At 47.2% G+C, this 17449-nt stretch overlaps 1 protein-coding gene across 1 annotated transcript in view; it reads left to right on the top strand.

Annotated features, from left to right (window-relative positions):
• Positions 1–214: 214 nt before the first annotated feature.
• CRBN (cereblon) overlaps positions 215–17449 on the top strand; it is a 36664-nt gene continuing 19429 nt past the window's right edge. The window contains exons 1-3 of the mRNA XM_058032136.1: positions 215–277; positions 2232–2365; positions 2792–2924. The gene's annotated coding sequence lies outside the window, so the exon portion shown is untranslated. The remainder of the gene's footprint in view (positions 278–2231; positions 2366–2791; positions 2925–17449) is intronic.

Raw genomic sequence — 17449 nt, forward strand, 5'->3', positions numbered from 1 at the left:
CTGCTGGGCACTCGATGGGCTGGAGGTAAAAAATAACCCACAATAGAAAAGTACCAACCCTCAGGAGATGCTGCTGCTTTTCCTGCTTTCCAGGGTTTTCCTGGCTCCAGGTGGGATTCTCCACTTTAATGAAGCCTTTGGCTGATGGAGGGAGAAGGATGGAGTCACATTCCTCTGTGGTTTCCAGGAGAAAAGGAGGGAACAATCCCAAACTCCTCTCCACAACTCAGAGAGCTCAGACCTGATGAAAACCCCACAGCTCACCCAACCAAAGCAGGTAAATGATTTTCAGCTTACTCAAAACCATTCACAGGTTTAGACAAAATTTGTTGGAAAAGTCTCAACAAAAAGGAAAGAAAATTATCAGAAAAACCAACAGCTTTGAGGTGTCTCTGGTTTTTGGTTTGAAAATGGTGCTTCCATTTCAGAGGTATGGAACTGACTCCAAATTTAACCAGTCCTGTGGTGTTTAAATTCAATAAAAAGGTAAAACTCACTTAGAAGCAGTTTTTTAAAATCCTGCTCCCTCTTTTTTGGAAGCCTGGAAGGAACATAAAATGCAGTTCTCAGCAGAAGGATGTAATTGGGAGGAACTGTAATGGATGGGCTGTGTTTCTCTTTGAAGTTCCCATTGATCAGTGCAGCTGAGCTGATTTTTCTAATCCATAACTCAGGAACATGGAGGAATTGTCACTTAATTCTCTGGGTGTTTGTATTTCACCTCCTGTGAAAGCAGACTCTGGCCTTGATTCAAGTTGTTCTGTGTAAAGTGGGGAAGAATCACCCAGTTCTAGTGGGGTTTTTTAATATAAATTTTCCTCCCGTTAGCCAAAACAGTTCTGTGATTTCTTTTTGATGTCTGACTTTGGTGTAAGAAAACTCCATCTAATACCTTCTGCTCCGAGAATGTGCTTTCAGCCAGTGGAGCAGTAATTAAGAGATGATTCCCCCCCTCCTCTCCACTGGAGAGGCAGCTTGTGTTGAAAAACCAACCCTTCACAAGGAGGGAGAACCATCTGTCCTGTCTCTGAGGAGAGAGATCATTTTTGTATGCTCGCATTAGCTGAACCTCCGTGCAAGAGCTTGTTTCCATAAGGAAGGACCCACTGGGATGGATTTCCATGCCCCTCATTGACACATCTCGTGGCAAAGCTGTTCTTCAACAGCTGCTGTGGAGATCAGGGAGTTCAGTCAGATCCTTGACCAGCCCTGGGACCACAGGAGCAGAATCCCTCTGGAATTGTGGATGTGCAGAGAAAATGGTGCTTAAAGTGCCGCTTGTACTGACCAAACACCTTCTCTGCATGGCCAGCCCCTGCCAGGTCATGATCTCTGAATTTCATTGTCTCAGCTGAAACCAAACGCCCTTGGCAGGAATTTCTAAAGAGAAAACGTTGAGGACTCTGAGGGTCTCACATAAATTCCTGCTGGATCCTTGTAAGTTCTGGATATGAGGGCTCCTGGCTTGGGGAAAAGGGGGAACACTCAAACCCTGGGGCAGGTACTCGAGTTCCTGACTCTGTTTTGGTAAGAGAAGGAAAAATTATGCTCCTGCTTGAGGAAATGATGGTGATCCAGAATTCAGAATAACAGTCATTAATAAATAATGAGGAGAGTTGTGAAGAAAATGAATTTTTCAAGGACTCTGAAGAACGTCTTTGGAGCTGGGGTCTGGAACCTGCAGGAGGTACAACCTTCATCCCACTGCACGTCGATCACAGGGTTGGTAATTAGCTGCTTCTGAAATACCTTTTGCAGCTGCTCTGATATTAGTGAAGTGCTTTGGAGCAATACTTTCCACTGGTTTGTCCTGGTTTGAAGAAAAAGAAGGAAAATTATTTGTTTGTTTTACCAGTTTTTTTTTATGTATTTGTAATGTGGGTTTGTCCTGCTACTTACCCCTGCTTTTGCATTTCTTTATCAAAGACTGACTAATAATTCTTCATAGCAGCCTTTTGGGTGGTTTTGGCATCTGTTTTTGCCCAGAAATCTCCTCACCCTTCTCCCTTTCAGAATCCTCTCAAATCCCTCTCCATGCTCAGACACTTGAGGACAAGCTGTGGCCATTGTGTAAGTGCAGAGCACAATCCAAATGGAAATGAAAACAATTAAATATACATGACAAGCAGGTATTTAGATGAGCCTGGATTTCTTAATGGTTCATTTCCACCTTTCAACTAAATTAAATGTTGCTTTCATCTATTTTTAAAGGAATGTCTATTTTTTGTCAGGAGCTGCCCTGCTCCATCTGCTCCTCAAATGGTTCTGCCTCATCCCAAGGACAGCCCCACTGGCTGTGTCAAAACCAGATTTTTATGGCACCATGGATGGGGATTCACACAAACCAGGGCTCTGTTACCTCCAGGTAAGAAAAGTCCTCTGTAATTAATGATTGTTCCTTTTAATGATGTGGTCCTGACACTTATGGCATGGATTTTGGGACCTGCTTCTCCCAGTGCCCCTCAGCAGCTGGAACCTTTGGGGGCTTCAAGTGCTGCCTCATCAAACCCATTCCTGATAATGCAATACCCAGCCTGTGCTGTGCTGAAATTGCCACATCTACAACTGGAATTCCACTTCCATTCCCATATCCACAGCTGGAATTCCCATATAAATGGATGGATATATGGAATGCTTCCATTCCCATATAAATGGCTGAGCAGGATGATAGGGACTGGTTAAGGGGCTCTTGGAATTTGCTCTGCACCCATCTTGGGAATCTCATTCTCATTATCTGAAAATCAGGGACTGGGAAAACAAAAATGTAAGGTTTTTTTCCTCTTAATGACAGGTAAAATGAGGGGAATAATGAGAGAAAAAGTGACAGTAAAATGCAGCACGTGAAGAAGATATTTGCATTCCCTCTCTCTTTTGGGTGGCTCAAGTGGACGTGGATCATGGATCTGCCTCCTTTGACGGAACAGGTACTGGGATTGGAGTTCTGAGGGGGATTTCATGGATTCAATCCCGCACATGGGTTTGAATGGGTGCAGGTGTGGGTGCCCACAGCCTCTCCAGAGGCAGAACTCTGCTGTAGCTCCCAGGCTGGGAGATGAATGTCCCTTGGCAGCTTCCCACGAGTCCGTATTGATCAGGGCAGCGCTGCCCTTTTGTTTTGTGCTGAACAACCCAGGGTTTGCAACTGAGACCTGTCAGGGGCCGAGGGACTTAACAGGGCTCGTTGGAAAGAGCAGGGCCATAAATTCCCCAGGAATTCACGCCGTGGTGAACGCTGGGGAGGAACAGGCTGCACACAAACGCCCTGCCATGCAAATCCCGATCGATGCGCTGACAAATACCCTGCTGCATCCTGCTGCCTCACTCAATATTTCTGCAAATAAACGGAATTCAGGAGGCAGGGAAAGGCAGAACGTTCCACCTGAAGTGGTGCAGGGATGGGAGGTGTTGTGGAACTAATCAGGAGTGGATGGATGAGCTTTGTGGCTGCCTCGCTGTTTATTTCATGTCTCTGCTGCTAAACTGGATTCAAAGGGCTCTAATTGAAAAGGGGCCTGCTTGACATGTAAAGCACCTTTCCTCCAGTGTGTGTGTGCTGAAAAGGCAGTACAATATCTCGTCCTGGGGATAAATCCAGGAATTGACAGGAATCTAGGTCAATACATTGATGGAGGGAACAAGAAACCCTCTTCCAGCAGTTTCCCCCAAGCGCCAGGACTCCACCAGGCATTGCCCAGCACCTCCATCCTTCCACCAGGCATTGCCCAAGACTCCATCCTTCCACCAGGCATTGCCCAGCATCTCCATCCTTCCATCAGGCATTGCCCAGCACCTCCATCCTTCCACCAGGCATTGCCCAGCATCTCCACCCTGCCAAGGGCTCTTGTGGAGCACCCAGCTCTCTGTGCCCTGCATCTCCCTCAGCTCCTCAGGTGTCTCAGTCCTCTGTCCTCTGCCACTGTCACCCAGCTCAGCCTCAACACCCCTGCTCCTCTGTGCTGAAGCAGAACATGGTGTCTGCAGAGGGGCAGAGCCTGCCAAAGGTGATGGCCAAAGTGTTTTAATGTTGGGTGGGTTTGCTGGTTGGTGTTTGACAGTTAGGAAAATCATGAAAAATGAGATATTTGATGTGCAGAAGGAACTCTAAAGGAGGGTGCCCACAGAAGCTGTGAGTGCCCCATCCCTGGAGGGTCCAGGTTGGATGGGACCTGGCACAGCCTGGGATGGTGGAAGGTGCCAGGGGTGACTGGATGAGCTTTAGCTGGAGGGGCTTCCCCACTTGGGACACTCCAGGAGGGGGCTGGCTCTGCTGGAGAGGGATTCTCACTGAGCTCCCACTGCTGTGTGAGCCTGGGGGAGTTTTGGGGGGAGTGACAAACATGCATTGTAAGGAGAAACTTGGACTGACACTTGACAACTCCTCTGGTTTGTAAATTCCACAGGAATTTGAATTGCATGGTATTTTTTCACTTGCAAATGTTGCAGACTTGTTATTTTTCCCTTTTCCACATACTTTAAAGCTTATGGCATTGCATAATTTTTTATAACTCTGTCCTTGTGAAGGAACAAGCAGAGAGCAATATCTCAGGAATAATTCCCTTGCAACAGCAATCTGCCTTTGCCTGCAGACAAAATAATCCAAACCATGTTAATAGTTTTAATTTCCAGTGATGTCAGAGCTGGTGCTTCTGGAAGGGTGATCTTTAAACCTGTGGTGAACTCAGATGCCTCCAGAAGAGCTCTGTGGGAGCTCCAGGTTTGTTAGTGGAGTAAAATATTGGAGCTACAAGCTTGTTTGGGAGTAACCAAAGCAGGTGTTAAACTGAAAGGACTGCAGGGGATTTGGTCCTGGGCTGGTTGAAGCTAAGGAAGGGCAGGAAAAGCTGAATGTTTGAGGAGGGCTGGAAGGGAGTATCAGGCAATGACAGGAGGTGTTTAGGTAAACAATAAACAACTGCTGAGATGTTTGGATAAACAATGAACAACTGCAGGAATTGAGAGATGTAAAAACAAATGAATGGGGAGGGAAGAAGGGTTGTAAGGAAACGCTGAGAGGACGTGGCCAGCCTGTGCCAGTGGGATTGATTTGTGTGCCATCAGGGATCAGTGGCTCATGGGACTGTCCCTGGGGCAGTGACACACTCAGGGCGAGCCAGAAGCTGCTCCAAACTGGTGCTGCAAAACACAAGCGAAGCTGAAAACTCATGAATGTTTTGCTGGGGAGGAGGAGAGAAGAAAATGTGGGTTTTTATCTTAATGCCAGCTGGTGCCTTGTCTTTCATGGAAGAGGAGGAGGAGGCGCAAGAGGAGGGAGGGAGGGAGGGAGGAGGTTGGTTCTCCCATGGGAGAGGGGGAGGAGGATGGAAAGTTGCTGAGGAAACCATTGGATTTCCTGGCATGATGTGATGGGGGAATTTGACCATCCCTGGATAGCAACAAAGATGTCTTTGCACAAAAATCTGTTTAATCCTGGTTGTTCAGGGTAAGTCAGGAGAGCTGAGGGAGTTCTGTGCCCTCAGAGAGGAATGGCAGTAGCACAGGTGTGGCCTCTGGAGGCAGGACAAGGTGAGTGGAGCATCCCCATTGTGCATCCACCCTGCTGAGGAGGGGCAGGGACAGCACAGAGCAGCTCCCTGGGGCTGCTTTCCTTCTCCTGTCATTGCCCTCCGTCTGCACTGCAGGAAACGCTCCTGGGGCACTGAAAATCAGCAGCATCTCTTCTCCTGCCATTTCCCAACAGCACTCCCAATTCTGGGAGCCTCTGCCCTGGCAGGAGCCCAGGCCCTGGAGGTGCCCCACATGTCTGCTGGTGCCTGGCCTTGGCATCCCAGCAATCCCCCCAAATGGGGCTTTTCCTCATTTCCCCTCCCTCCCCTGGCTGCAGCTCTCTGTTAATGGCCCCATTCCCATTCTGTGCAGTGTAAATCCCACTTTAGCCCTGGGAGATCTCCTCTGGGCTCTGTGGGCTGCTGTGCAGTCATTCCACTGCTGCTGGGAGCATTTGGAGCCCTTCCTATTATTTGTCTTTATTCTGGGGAATAAATGCTCAGCGTTTGCTGCAGATGTGGCTCCTCTACCCAAAGAATCCCCCTCAGCAGCAGAAATCAGCACAGGCACAACAGGCAGAGGTGGAAACACTCTGGAAATGCCACCCTGGCTTTTCCCAAACGACAGTGGTGACATTTTGGATTGGCAGGATCCAAACCATTGTGGGAGTGCTTCAGGCAGCACAGAGAGGGGTGGGTGTCCCTGCTCTTCAGCTTCCCTGCACTTGTTTTCTGGATTTTCCTTGTCCAGGAGATTCCCCCCAGTTGCCACTCTGGCTCCTCTCTGGTGTTTTATTTAGAAAATCAAATTGCTGTACTTAATTTTAAGTGTCCAGTGATGGTGTTTAATCCTGGGATAACATTTAAAAGGGGAACAGCAAAGCAAGCTGGGAGGAACCTCTCGCAGTGAGGCGAGGGCACACTCGTTTACAAAAGTACTTCAGTAGGAATTAAAAGAAAATTTCCATTTTCCACACCCTCATTCTGATCCTCATTGTCATTAACTTACTCCAAACCCCACTTGGTATTTCAAGCTGGAGTAAATCATTCTGTCTTCCAATTAACTTCCATCCTCCAGACAACATAATGAGACTGATTTCATTCAGCTCTGTTGTTTAATAAACATCTGAACAGTTCTTTATCTCCGAGCCACGCAGAAATGTGCACTTGTGGTGTACTGAGCACGGGGTAATGGGCAAGAGGAAAATTACTGCAGAGAATTCATCCTGGCTTGGGTTTCTCAGCTCAGCCTGGGAGCCATGGCAAGGCCAGGGAGTGAGCTGCTGTCCCTCAGTGTTCCCATGGATAAATATTGCACTCCTGTTCCAAACCCTGGCGCTTTTGGCTGCCTGAGCAAAGGCACCACAGGGGTCAGCTGGAGGCTCAGCAGCCCCGAGGAGGCAGGGATGCAGCAGTGGCTGTGAAATGGGATTATTTCCATCACAGAGACAAGGCGAGGATGCTGGGACAGGCTGGAGCACTCTGTGTTCTGGGATCAGCCGTGGCCATGTGCAGAGGGCCCAGCTCAGTTTAAGGAATGAGAGGCATCAGAGTGATGTGAGCTGGGCAATACTGCAGTCACAAGCACTGCTGTTAAATTATTCAGTGTTTCAAAGCTGGGAACGTGGCTGAAGGGCAGAGTTGTGCTGCTGGTGTCCAGCCCAGGGCGGCAGCAGCACAGTGACCCCACTGAGGGCTCTGCTGAAGGGGCAGGTTTGTACACCTGGCCTGGGTGCAAGGCTGGCAGCACCTTGTGCAAAGGGAATTGTTCTGCTGCTGTCACTGCAGAGGCTCTGTGTGCCCACAGGGTCTCAGTGCTGCTGGGTGCCCTGGAAAGGGAGTGTTAACAGTGAGGAAATGGCATTGTGCCTGGTTGTTCCTTTTGGACTTTGTCTCCAGGAGAGCTTGAGCAGGTGTGTGGTCAGGGAGCAGAAGGAGTGTGGTGTCACTTATCACAGAATCAGAGAGTGGTGTGAGTTGGGAGGGACATTAGAACTCATCCCATCCCAGTGGAAGGGACACCTTCCCCTGTCCCAGGTGGCTCCAAGTCCCATCCAGCCTGGCCTTGGGCACTGCCAGGGATCCAGGGACAGCCCCAGCTGCTCTGGGCACCTGTTCCAAACCAGTTACTGAACTGATGGCTCTTTAGCCTGGAATTTCAGCCTCTGTGGCCTTTCCCAGCCCAGCCTGTGAAATGAGATGGGCTAAATCCATTCCAATAATGAGTGTCTTTGAGGAGGACAATCTCCTCAAAGGATTCCTGGAGCAGGGCAGAAGAAACACTGGGTTCCTGGCCTGGAGCTGGGCTGTGCTGTGTGCCCCAAGCTCTGAGCTGGAAGGTTCTGGTTGGCATCACCCACCACCAGGAGCCTTGGGCTGAGCACTGTGGAAATCCTTCTGCTCCGTTTTGTGCCCACCAGCAGAAATGAGCATTTATTCCTGAAGGAAGGAATCCAGCCCTGCCTGAGCTGAGGGAAGGCATCTGCAGAGGCCAGGCTGCAGTAGAATGCAAACAGGGCCATACTGGCAAAAATGAGGAGTTAATTTAGTGGTGAATGCTCTGCTGTTTTCTCCCAGATGTGTTTGCAGAGCCATTAAGAGCTGTGTTTAATCTCAGCTCCATTTGCAATCTGATGCACATTATGCTGCCTCCACACAGAGCAGGAGCAGGGAATGGCGCTGGATGGGCTCTCCTGTCCAGGCTGCTCCTCCAGGGCACTCTGGGGACAGCTCTGACCCGGGCCCAGGGCTGTTCCCTGGCTCTGTGTGCCACTCTTGCACGCCAGCATTTGGGACTGAATGAAAACTTCCCTGAATTAGTAATGGCGTTTTTATTTTTAAGGGACTCGAGCTCAGGCAGCGCTTTAAAAAATGAATTTTAGGTGATTTCTTTCTGCTTGGATGCTCAGAGCTGCCTGAATATTGTCTGTTAGAGCTGCTGCAACCCCTGTCTCTAATGGAGGTGCTCACGCTCACTAAACTGTTTGGCAAACACTGCCTGGCGTGGCTCATCCTCCTGATTAAACCCCAGATTTGCATTTCCTTGGGTATACAAAGAAAAAGCAAATCAGCAATGAGCAGCACAGTTAGAGCAGGAATAAGCAAACAGGGATAGAGGATAACTGCTGATCTGGAGATGCCACACTGCAGAGCCAGCCATGCATGCAGGGCCTGTGTAGCAGAGCATCCTGCATCCCTCAGAGCATCCCTGCATCCCAAACAGCATCCCTGCATCCCTCAGAGCATCCCTGCATCCCTCAGAGCATCCCTGCGTCCCAAACAGCATCCCTGCATCCCTCAGAGCATCCTGCATCCCAGAGAGCATCCCTGCATCCCTCAGAGCATTCCTCAGAGCATCCTGCATCCCTCAGAGCATCCCTGCATCCCTCAGAGCATCCCTCAGAGCATCCCTGCATCCCAAACAGCATCCCTGAGTCCCAAACAGCATCCCTGCATCCCTCAGAGCATCCCTGCATCCCAAACAGCATCCCTGCGTCCCTCAGAGCATCCTGCATCCCAGAGAGCATCCCTGCATCCCTCAGAGCATCCTTGAATCCCTCAGAGCATCCCTCAGAGCATCCCTGCATCCCTCAGAGCATTCCTACCTACATCCCTGCATCCCTCAGAGCATCCCTGCATCCCAAACAGCATCCCTTCATCCCTCAGAGCATCCCTCAGAGCATCCCTGCCTCCCTCAGAGCATTCCTACCTACATCCCTGCATCCCTCAGGGCATCCCACATCCCTCAGAGCATCCTGAGCCCACCGAGGGATCCCAGTGCTAGGTGGGTGCTGCCCACGCCCTGCCAGGTGTCCCTGGGGATGCCCTGATGGACACAAGCTCCAGCTGAGCTGGGCTCAAGTGGAAGGTGCTGTGTGGGGTTTCTTTCTTTGTCCTTTTCCTTTATTTCATCAGAAGGACGGGAGGCGAAGTTTGATGTTTTAACACTTGGCCTACTATTAGCTGGGGAAATCTAGCAGATGTGCTTCATCATCTCAAAGATATGAGCAATCTCCAGCGCTCTGCTGTTAATGTGGGGAGATTGACTCAAAGTGTTTTGCTTCAATGGCTCTTAAGAAATTCACAGTTCATTTCCAATCATTAAAATAATTAGTGCTGTGCTCTGCCTCCTCTGAGGACAGAGCTGCCCTGGGTGGGAGTGGGGGCTGAAAACCCTGCCTGGGGGACCCAGGGGAAGGCCCAGCTTCAAGGAGGACTTGGGGGCTTAAGTGGCTTTGAGGGGCCCTGGCCCTGGAGGAGCACATGAAAAACTGCCCCGTTTGTTCTAATGAGGCTGCTCCTCTGACAGACTGAGTGCCATAAATAAGTGATTACAGGGCTGAGCCAAAACCAATCACAAGGATTAGATCTGACTCATGGGATCAGGAGAAGTCCTTGGTTTTACTGGAGGCAAGGGGAAAAGCCTGTTCTTTGATGGATCCCATTTCACTCTATAAAGAGATCTTGGAAAATAGGAGTTAAGCCAGTGCTGCTGCTCAGGGGAGGGGAAGGATGGCAGGCACAGGGAGCTCCAGAACTGCACTTCTCTTTTAATATTGTTTCTGTAACCAGTTCTTATCTGAAAGCCTTTAATCTTTTTGGGAAAAGCAGAGATATTCTTGCTGTTCTGGTGTTTGGTAGCAAGATCTGGGAGGTATTTCTGTAAACAGGCCTGAAATGGATAGAATTGGCTCAGGAGAAATGCTGAGCCCAAGCTTTTCTGTGCATTGGCAGTCTGGGGAGGTGAGGTTTGTAGGGTGGAGATCGGCACAGTTTGGGATGGGCAGGAATGGGATATTAGAGCCAGGGCAGCAGAACCACAATGCAGAGGGGATTCAGGAGCATCCAGGGGGCTGGAAACCTGTCAGCTGTTGGGTTTGAACTCAAACCAAACGTGAATCAAAGGGAAAACCTCTGTGTTTGCCCCACTGCAATGCAGGATCTGAGGGGCCTGGAGCCAGACAGGACCAGGGGAATGGCTCTAAGCTGAGGAGTTCACTGGATAAATGGAGGAAATCCTTCCCTGGAGGGTGGGCAGCCCTGGCACAGGTGCCCAGAGCAGCTGTGGCTGCCCCTGGATCCCTGGCACTGCCCAAGGCCAGGCTGGACACTGGGGCTGGAGCGCCTGGGACAGTGGGAGCTGTCCCTGCCATGGCACTGGTGGAAATTCTTCAATTCTCACTTTGAGGATTGAGCAATTCAGGTGTTTGGGAAGTTTCCATTCACTAGTCCCTTATTTAACTTGGATGAGTGTCACCCATTGGAGCTTTAGGAAGCCAGGCTGACAGAGTGCCAGGAAAATAGGAAGCAATAAAAAAGGCTGTCGAGACACTTAGCCAGTGCTGAGGGAATTTTCAGAACAGCTGCAGTTGAGTAATTATGAGCAGAACCCTTGTTTCCACTGAAAATAATGTATATTAGATTATTCCCTAATGATGAAGATTATTTCAAAGACAAAAGCTATAGAATAATAGACATTAGCAGATGTATCTATTTCCAAAATCCCTGAAACCAGACTTAAATCTTGGGAGTTATTGCTCACCTTTAGCAGAGCTCTCCTCAGCTGCTGTAAGCCCCAGGGCTGACACTCCAGATAAGTACATGATATAGCTGAGCCCTAAAACTCTTAACAGAAAATACATCAGGACTTACTGTAAAATTTCATGGAGGATTAGAGAAAATATTAAGTCAATAGTTCTTTAGTTATGAGGGGCTTTTAAGGTAATCAATACTTTCCAGCCATGTTAGTGCCTCTGATGATAAAAGATGACATTAATATCCAACTTTTCTCTTTTTTGGTATATTTATGCATATCCTTCCTTTAGTCACTCCTGCTAGAATCAATAGCTATACAAGGAATATGGTTATTTTTAAATGACATCAATATTGATTCACCTGGAACTGCCAGTTTCAGCTGGAACTTGATTTCAGGTAAAAAACCCTCACTTTTTCATACAAAGGGATTACCAACCTCCCTAAATCTCTGGAGCACCCCTGCCTTTGCTTCCAGTGAATTCCACATTTAGCAGTGTGCTAATGCAGCAGAAACTATTTTAGGATTAATAAATCCTAAAAATAGGATTAATAGGATTAATTCGAAAATTTCTTTGGTGTTACATGACATTTTATGTCCTCAAAGCATTGTGCAGATGTTAATTGAATTTAATTGATGTCATTCAGTCCCCAAAGTTATATGCATGCAGTTATTAATGGTTTAATTATTTTGTCAATGGAACAGATTCTTTGCTTTTGATTCTGCTTCAGGAGATCCAGGCAGTCCTTAGGCTGAATCCTTTTTATTCAGGTGACTCAGTTGGTCCAAGGATGAAATTTTGCCCATGCTCAGCCCAGCTGCCGCAGTGGCTCTTTGGCACAGAGCAGTGGGTAAATAGAAAAGGCTGTTGGGTTTGGATTTGGGTTTGGAGTGGATCAGCCTCGGCACACTCAGGGATTTCCAGCAGGAAGCCTGTGAGTTGTGCCCAGTTTTGTGGTTCAAACCCCGCTGTGGCACCTGTCACTGCTGCAGTGCCTTTTCCTTGGGGCTGTGAAGGTCTCTGGGATGGGGCAGGGTCAGGAGTGGATCCTGCTCCCTCTGCCCGCACTCAGGGGACACCAGGCTCCCAGTAAATAGGGCATCCAAAGGGAATTAAGGAGTTCTGCATTTGAGAAAATGTTTGTCCTCTTCCAGCGGAGTGTCAGGCGCTAATGATGGAGGCAGTGCAAACACGCCTGGTCAGGCCTCTTCTCATTGCAATCCCAGCTTATCTGGGGGAAGAACAACCCATAAAGGAGCCACAGAAAACACTGAGCTGCCCTCCCACAATACATCATTTGTAAAGCTTTCACTCCAGCTTTCCAAAAGGCCATTTAGCTCAATGGTCTGTCCCATTTTTCATTTCCTCATGCTACAGGTGCTGGGGGGATGATTTACAAAAGAACAATGGGATGACATTTTACCTGACTTTGGAAATGAATTCCCAGCAGCCTCACGCCTTTGTGCCTCAGATTTCCCTTCCCTAACACGGAATGGGTGGTGAGATTCTGTAACAAAACAATAGGAGATTTAAAGTGAGAGAATACATCCAATTTTCCATCCAGCCACGATCTCCTAGAGGCATTAGTAAATTGTTTGTATGTCCATATTAGTAATAAAGGATTAATCGACTGATTGGATTTTCAGAAATTTAGGCAAAGGCCAAACGAATTGGCCTCCATTCTAGTGTGACTAAATGCCAAAAAAATTACATGTACAATATATATTATTTTAAAAACGCTCTGAAGAAAACATGCCTGGCTGTATAATACATACTTAGACAATCTATATATTTAAACCCTGTAAGAACCTACAATATTAGGATGATGTGAGATAGAATGAATGAAAAAGGGGGAGAATCAATCTCAGTTTGGGTGTTACTGTTCTTATTTCCAGTGATCGTGGCAGGTCATTAATTGAAGGTCAGCTCCTTGTGGAATAGTTTGTTGGCTTCTTCAAGACCTTAAAACTTGTGAGCTGTGAAATCAATGACAAATTTTCGGGCAGTATTAAGTGCTGTAGAATGGAGAGCTTGCAGTGATTCAGAACATTGTAGGAAATCACCTGTTGGGGGAATGGCCCACAAAATATGATCTATTGCTGAAAATCTCCTTAAACACTCAGCCATTGGAGGAAATGAACTTTAAGTGGGACTTCTGTAGTAGAACTTCTGCTTTGATGAATTTGTCATGCTTGGTGGGTAGTGATATTCAAGAAATAGCTTAATAACCTCACTATTTACAGGCAATTACCCCCCTGAAGGAGCTCAGATGAGGTGAAAACATCTGTTTCCTTCTGGAATCCATGCACATCTGCCCTTAAACAAGGTGAAAATTTGGTGTGAGAACTCTTAAGGACTGAATTGCTGAGGTTCTTCTGCAGTGCTACCTTCTCTGCAATTAGATAACAGCTTAAAATCTGATTACTGAGTTATTTTTCACCTCTCAGAATGCACAGGCACAAGCAAACTCTCCGCTGAGAGCTGATTTGATGCCAGTTAAATATTCAGCTAGTCCTCTGAAGGCGCTGGAAATCAAATAGCTGCAACATCTTGTGCAGAGTGAGAATTTCCATGTTTCTGAACGTGCATTTCCCTGCCATTCCCAGCGGAACTTCTCACGGTTGCCTTTTCCAAAGCCCTTCAAGCTGTTAGTGAGCTCAGAGTTTCACTGGGATGTTCTCTCAGGTAGGGGAATCCTCTTGATGTGCTGGTGATGGTGGTAAAGGGAAAATACACCTCTGTGTTTTGTACCTGAGAGAGGCGATCTGACAGAGGTTCCCTCGCAGCAAGATCCCTTTTTCCATCCAGCAGACACAAAACTGGCAGCTGGAAGGGTCTGAAATGTGGGGGAGCTGAGGAATCTGAACCCTTGCAAGGCTTTCTTCAGCTCCCAAAGGGATTGGGCTGTCCCAAGGGCGTGGAGTGTCCCGGTTTAGGGCAAATCTGGGAGAAAACCTCCAAAGGGGATCCTCTAGAAGGCAGGACATGGAGATTCAGGGTCTGCCACAGAGAGGGCTGGGAAGGTCATGGATCTGCAGGGCTGCAGTGTGTGTGACAGCAGGGCCAGGCTGGACAGGGCTCGGAGAAGCCTGGGCTGGTGAAAGGTGTCCCTGCCCATGGCAGGGGGTGGAATGGGAGGATTTTTAACATTCCTTCCAACCAAACCATTTTATGCTTCTCTGAAAATGAGAACTGCAAGAGCTTAAGAGTGGAGAGTGCATTCCTCTGCTGCCTGAGGCAGAAATCCAGCAGGCTTGGCTGTTTATGACCATTACATGCAGTTTATGTCCATTACAATTTAGCATGTGTTTTTTCCCCCTCATCTTTGCAGTGCACCCACCTTTGGATTGCAGTGATGCAATACTCGGTGCCACTATTAAAAAGAGTTAGGGAATGATGTTAGCAATTGTTATCTCTCAGCCCAAAAAATTGAGAAACCCTGACTAAGCAGCCTGCAAACACGGTGTGGTCAGTCTCTAGTAAATTTTAGTAAGTTATCATGTGAAAAAACCAAAAAGGTCTTGATTTCCAAGCCTTTCTGTGTTCTTTCCCTCCCTGAGCTTTTCACTGCCATCCTCTGCAGAGGTTACTGGACTTCCTTCCCATGACAAACTGCAGGCAAACTTCCAGGATAAATTCCCAAATTAAGTCCAATACTCTTGTAAATGTGGCTCTATTAACTTTTCTCAAGCTGCCTGAGTTCAGAATGGTTTTCCTGCATGGATAATGGAAGGAGCCTGCTCTAAATCCACAGTGAAAGAAAAATAGTTTTTCTAACTCATACTTAGTGCTCTGTATTTTAAAGTGAAGTGAGATTTATGAGCAAGCTCCCTCTACCTAAATGTATATACACCAATTTACATGATTTTACATAATATATGGGAACAGTTTGTTGGGTAATATACACAGGGATAAAACCAACACTGTTTACTCTGAGTAGGGATCACTGCAGTGAGCTCTGCATAAACTCCTGTTCAGACAGGGCTACTTGGATCTTCCTGGGAAAAAATGCCCAGAATTATATATACACTGAGCTATAAATACATTGAATTTGCTGACAGACCCAGCAGGAACAATGGAGAAGGAAAAAGCAGTGTTACAGCTTGTAAGGCTCACTGGAGTCCCTCTTGTTTATGCTGGTTGAAATTTTGGGACCTCATTAACATGAAAATGACCAAAAATTTTGTGATAGAAAAGTTAAAGGAAATACTAAACCGTTATCTCTGACAAATCTTCTTTGCAATGGAGGTCTGTGCTGACCTGCACCTCAAAGCCACAGACACATCTCAGGTGATCTGAGAGTGGGGTCTGGCAGCCCTGGATTTACAGAAATGTTCCTCAAGGCTCCCTTTGCCTTGGTGTCCCCTTCCAGAAAGTGTTACAGAGTTTTCCCCTCACTTTTCATTCCCTTTATTGAACCAAATTTGTGTTTATAGCCCCATTTGCTTTCCCTGCCATGCTGTCTGTCACTTGTGTGGAATATGGGTTTTGCACACTTGCCAAATAGTTTCCTTGCTTGGCAAGGGCTCTCTGGCAGGAGAATTTGCCTCTCTGCATAGTAATGGCCATGTCTGGCTAATGGGCCCTTTGTCTGGGGCCTCCTGCATATTCAGAGCTGCTCCTTTGTCACCAGCCTGACCCAGGCAGCAAATATGAACAGGAATTGAAAATATGCCCCGTTCTCACTGGGATATCAATCAGCTTCCTGGGATAAACTGATCCTCTGCTGCTCTGAATCTGCCCTGCACTTGCCCAGGCTCTCTTGTTCTAGAACAGTTCTGCCCACCCCTGATTTTTGTGCTTTTGGAGTCACCTTTCTCTGTGGTTTGTGTCCTCTTAGACTACATTTGACATTGACACGGGCAGCTCTGGTGGGTTTGGGGTGGCACAGCTGATAACTGGGACTGGCAGTAACACCTCTCCCTAATTTGTGCAACAAAGTGGTGGCAAAGGGAGCAGCAAGTCCAGCTGTCACTTGAAAAGCCATGAATTTCCATGTGGACATGACAAGTGTCCTCAGTGCTGGGGCTGCCTGGCTGTGGGTAAGAAAGTGGCTTCATGTATTTTTTGTAACTGTTCTTTTTTTATGTCTGAAGTACAAATTTTCTTTTTGTCCAATAGCTGCTTTCTACTGTCAGTGTTTAATAAATTGTCTAAAGGTGAGGGAGTCACTTTTTATTTTGGAATACTTGGAGAGATTGCTTGGTTCTGCCTGGAATAGCAGGTTTGGGTGGATAATGAGCCAATTTATTGGCAGGGCAGAAACCAATGGCACAAGTGCACAGAACTTTTTCCAGTTTAAAATTAGACTATGCAGACTCCTTTTTAAACAGCCTGGTCAAACCAGCACGTGTCAGAACCACAAACCTCCTATTTTAAAATAGTTATGGTGTAGATCAATAGATAATGTTGTAGATCAATAGATAATGTTGTAAATCAAGCTTTTCCATTGTTTGCAGTGAATCCCCTAAAAACAGAAGCCCCAAAGCTCGCAGAGCAGCCCGGCTGAATAATTCTCCCAGAGCAGAGCTGCAAAAGGGGATGCTACAGCACCATCTAGTGCCTCTGCTCCCGCAATATCGGGGATTTTTGAATTTTCCACTTCATTCAAGGATGTAGGTGGGGACGGGGGAGTGCAGTGGCTGCTGAGGCATTGGCAGCTTCTTTTCTGAACCAGTGTGGAGAGAGAAGGGAGCTGAGCGGTGGAAAGGAGCGTTGGAATCTCACACGGGAAGATTTTGTCGGCAGAGCCGCTCTTGGTTCCTCTTATTTCATCTTCTCACCAGTCACGGAGCTTTCCTCCTGGGGGCAGTCAGGAAGCAGATGCAGGAGCAGGAAAATGGGAGGAAAAGTTAAATAAGAAAGTGGCCAAATGGCATATTTTGTGGAGGCAGGGTTGTAGTTTTGGTGGAGCAATGATCTGTTCAGTGAGAGACTGACCAGGAGGAGGCTGGGGGTGGATTTAAACTCCTTGTGCTGAGAACTGCACCTGTAATCAGGTAACAAGCACTGCATCCTCTGCTTCCCTCAGCGAGTGGGACCCAGGATGAAAACTAAATTAACTCTAAATTAAATTCTAAATAGAGCAGCATTTTCATATGCTTTACACTCCCATCCCTTTGTTCCTTTTTTTTCTGGAAAGGTGGTTTAACATCTCTGACTCCAAACTACTCAATGGTTAACCAAGAATAACTTTGCAATTATTCCCAACCAGCCACTGGAGATGAATTTGGGGATGAAGCCCCTCTAGGAAACAACTTCCATTCTCCCAATCTCAGTTTGGGAACACACCTTGTGCTGAGAGTGAGATTATTGACTCTTCAAACTAAGCTATTTATGATAAGAAATATCAATATTTATATGTTAAACGTGTTTCTAGATTGAATTTAAAATCCTAAAAATTAATTATAC

Source organism: Melospiza georgiana, chromosome 11 (genome assembly GCF_028018845.1).
Source record: "Melospiza georgiana isolate bMelGeo1 chromosome 11, bMelGeo1.pri, whole genome shotgun sequence".
Classification (NCBI taxonomy): Eukaryota; Metazoa; Chordata; class Aves; order Passeriformes; family Passerellidae; genus Melospiza; species Melospiza georgiana.